General features: G+C 38.9%; 1 pseudogene; it reads left to right on the top strand.

Annotated features, from left to right (window-relative positions):
- Positions 1 to 2,807: 2,807 nt before the first annotated feature.
- Positions 2,808 to 3,371, top strand: LOC101525059 (large ribosomal subunit protein eL15-like; annotated as a pseudogene).
- Positions 3,372 to 4,499: the final 1,128 nt, after the last annotated feature.

Here is a 4,499-nt window from a genome sequence, read left to right as displayed (position 1 = left end):
ATTTAATTATTTTATTGGAACAGTTGTAAAGCAGGGAAACTTGTTGCATTTATATTATCTTTCTAAGAACAAGCTATATTTTCAAGAACATTTCATCTTCTCTTTCAGTAAGAACTACCAGGTGAGATCCTTCACTCACTTCGTTTTACAAATTTCCAGAACAGATGTTCATGGAAGCGGTTGACATAACGCAGACCGTGGCAGCAGAGCTCAAACTCCCAGGTCTCCTGACCGGGAACTCTGGCTCCCACCTGTAGTGAATGGTATCGCCCCAAAGAGAAATATGCTTCTTCAGAAGCCAAGCGTGGAAGCGAACTGTGAAGGAATGGATTTGAATTCATGAATTACGATACTCAGAGCACAGTTAATGCAACAGAAATAAACAAATCGGAAGTATAGACCTCATGAAATAAAAAGCAAAGATAAAAAGCAAGCATATCTGATTTGAGAGAATAACTGTATAAAAGACATGATGTTTATAATGGAAATAATTTCATGTTTGCTCCTACAATATATTTTTGTGTCTTAATGTAATAACAAAGTGACTACAAAAATATTTCCATTTAAAACAAGACCTGTAGAAAAGGAATTCTTTCCTGAAATTTTTAGATAAATCAAAGTTTGTTAGCATAATTAGGTATGAATATTATTACATTTGTGCATTAAAAACATGCATATACACATTCACTAGAGATGAGAAAATACAGGATAAAGAACTCCAGTCACAAATAGAATTTTTTATCTTCAGAAACATTTTACCATATGACTTTGGGCACACCATCTATACTCTCTGAAATACTGATTGCTCGTATTTTAAATGGGAGTAATAATGCTTACCCTGACATCTTTGCACAATGGCTATAAAGAGCAACTATGATAATATAAAAGATCTTGACTGTTAAAAATGTAGGGTGGTGAAGATCCTAAGCAAACAGCTGTTCAGTTACACTATGTGAACACCAGGAAGATAATGTTCTCTAGACTTACCTAGAATCCTTCCACACTGGCAGGGCTCCACGTGGCTCCAGGCTGCAAGGACGATAAGGGGCTTTTATGTCATTATTTCTCACTTGTGTCTGGATAAAAGAGGATGCTGAACCAGTGTTTCTTGGTAAATTCTATCAAGTTGTGTTTTAAGTAAGAAAATCAGAAATACAGCACCGACTTCACTGAGAAAGGAATGCCTAGTGCATAGGTTAAGCTAAGCAGAACAAACAGACCAGGGCAATCCAAGAGTCATTTTCAACAGAAAGAGAATAATCTGTCAGTTTAACGGTTACATGCATATGGAAGCTACTTATCAGTGAGACACACAACATAAGAATATTAGACTGAACTACTGTACACTAAATAAGTTGTGATTTTAGGCTGGAAGTCAGCTTTAGCATTTTACCAAGAGTCTAAGCCCTGGTAATTTGGTTATCAATCTCACTTATAAGACAGTTGACAAAATAAAAGTATATTAACTACATGAAGTATGTTTGTCACTCTTTTTTAATTAATTCAATTAATATTTGCTAAACACATACTGTATGCCTACATTTAATGACAACAAAACCCCAAATTTTGTCACTCTCAGGGTTAGAAAAAATAGCACGTGATATGCTTATACCTAAATATATGTACATATTGCAGCATATATAAATGTGACTGTTACAAGGATAGATTCACATCTTTAATACTTGTGTTTGTGAACTTATTTGAAAAACGATATTTGAAGTATAATAAACTTATGTATCTCAAAATTGGACCATCCTGAGTTATCTGTGTGGCCTGTAAGTGAATGTTCCTTCTATGAGGGAGGTGGGGAGAAGAGGAGAAATCCATGTGAAAAATGTAATGGGAAATCTGACATGTATATATGTGTGTGTGTACATATATGTATATGTGTGTACATATATGTATATGTGTGTGTACATATATGTATGCTGTCAAGCAGGTGTTTGTTAATTTGCTGACAAATAGGCGTTTAGGGTGATTCAACAAAGTCACGTTTCTACCTGCAGAGTGAGACCACTATGAATGGCTAAATCTTTAGGATTTAGTAGAAATATGTCAGTATTCAAAATCAAAGAAAAATTTCATTTTCATGATATTTCTTCATAGTAAATTAGAATATGATAAAATATATTAAATTGATTAAGTGGACTTTCCATATTTCCACATGAATATAAAAAGTAGCATTGGGATTTATGACTAAAATCGTGTGCTTTTATTTTTTATAATTTATGCTTATTTACTTGGAAGACTGACCAATAAGAAACCCAGAGATCTTCAGTCTGCTGAATTACTCTCCAAATCCCTTCACTAGAGTGAGCTAGGAGAGACTGAAGCAGGCGACTTGGAAGTCAATCCCGGTGCTCCAGCTGCTTGGGAGGGATGCATGCATTGGAGGTGTGCATTAGCAAAAAGCTGGAATAGGAAGCAAAGGCAGAAATCAAACTCAGGTATTGTGATGAGGGATGCAGCCTTCCCCAGAGGTGCTAAATCATTGCATCAAACACTTATCTAAGATCTTACTTCTTTTATGTCTATTAGAAAGCAACAGAACACTTGGCTGCCTCTTTTCCATTAGGACGAATTACATATAAATTGATCTTTGTCTGCCTAAGTTTCAGAAATTCAGGAAGAGGTTATACTAACCAATGGTTTTCAGTCTTTCAAACACAAAATTGTAGCATCTTTAAAATTATACCTATGGAAATACTTTTGTAAAATACACCTGATCAATAGTTTTCACAGAGCATATCACAGAGACAGAAAAAATTCACCCTTGCCATTGACCAGCAGCCATCAGGTGACACAGGATGGGTGCCTCCAAGTACATTCAGGAGCTGTGGAAGAAGCAGCAGTCAGACGTGATACGCTTTCTGCCAGCTCTCAGCACCGCACTGGATGCCCTGCCCCGCCAGGCCCAAAAGGTGCACAGGCCCCCCAAGCAAGGTTATGTCATATAGAGGATTTGTGTGCACCGTGGTGGCGGCAAATGCCCATTGCCTAAGGGTGTGATCTATGGCAAGCCCATCTATCATGATGTTAACCAGCTGAAATTTGCAGGAAGCCTGCAGTCTGTCACCAAAGAATGAGCTGGATGTCACCATGGGGCTCTACGAGTCCTGAATTCTTACTGGGTTGGTGAAGATTCCACAAACAAATTTTTTGAGGTTATCCTTATTGAGCCATTTCATAAAGCTATCAGAAGAAACTTTGACACCCAATGGATCACCAAGCCAGTTCACAGGCACAGGGCAATGTACGGGCTGACATCTGCAGGCTGCAGGAGTTGTGGTTTTGGAGAGAGCCACAAGTTCCACTGCAACATTGGTTGTTCTCGAAGGTACAACACCCTCCAACTACACCAGTATCACTAACACCAGTCATGTTTGCAAACTTCTTATCTATAAACCATTTAGGGTAGTCCAAAAAATTCACAACTATACATCTTGATAAATTATTATGCAGGGGAGTTCATAACATTCCGTTTGTACTAATCTCTCAAACTGGGGGACAGAGCTGATGAGAATTCTTACCACAGGAAGTACAACAACCCACAAGGAAATCAGCACCACCAAAGGCCCTAATGCTGCTTCCAGAACAGCAAAAGAACTTTTCATTTGCCATTGCTGTCACAAATGCTTTCAAATCTGGAGGACCAGCGTTGTGCACGAGCAGTTAAGCCACTGCTTGCCAGCATTCTGTTTCGGAGTGTCAATTTTATTCCCAGCAAGCAGCCTCCTACCACCTGGGAAGGGAACGGAAGACGGCCCAAGTACACAGACCCTCCCACTCATGTTGGAGGCCAGATTGCTATCCCTGGCTCCTGGATTCAGTCTGTCCACAAGGTTTTCCTGTCTGTGAGTCTCACCTTAGCACCATCCTCTCTAGCATCATGGCCTCATGCTTACAACTGGAACTTTACATTATCAATGTTCTCATGATTTCAAAAATACAGCATATTTTACAAGCCTCCTTGTTCTTTCTCAGATTATTTCCTGGACCGAAAGCATCCTTTCTTCCTTAGTTACTCACGCTGTCCATTTTCTGCTTCAACATGGATATAACTTCCTCCAGTATCTTACCATGTGGTGCCTACCTCATGAGTCATCCTATCATCTTTCCTCTGAGCGCAAAGGAACAGGAATCATGTCTGACTCATCTCTTGGTATATGGCTGTTTATCAGTTAATATTTTTACACTAAAGTAAGCGCAGATTGATGATTCTGATAAGAAGGGGGAAAAAAGGAAGACTTCTGGGACTATGCATGGCTGTTTTTCCATTCCTATTGTAAACTCTCAAAGTTTCCTTAAGACAAGTTTCCCACAGATCTACGCAATTCTGCAAACGCTGCTCAGAGTCAGCAGAAACCGAGTGCTGAGCTCTTTAGCGGCGGCTGCTGCAGAAACTGGCTCAATAGATCTGCTGGCATTTTGAATGTTCGGCAAGCATTTAGCAATTTGCTCTATTGAGGACTTCAAATGTTCACAACTAATCATTTTGA

Source organism: Ochotona princeps, chromosome 25 (genome assembly GCF_030435755.1).
Source record: "Ochotona princeps isolate mOchPri1 chromosome 25, mOchPri1.hap1, whole genome shotgun sequence".
In the NCBI taxonomy this organism is placed as follows: domain Eukaryota; kingdom Metazoa; phylum Chordata; class Mammalia; order Lagomorpha; family Ochotonidae; genus Ochotona; species Ochotona princeps.
The sequence above is the reverse complement of the archived record's forward strand: the minus strand, read 5'-3'. Positions and strand labels throughout refer to the sequence as shown.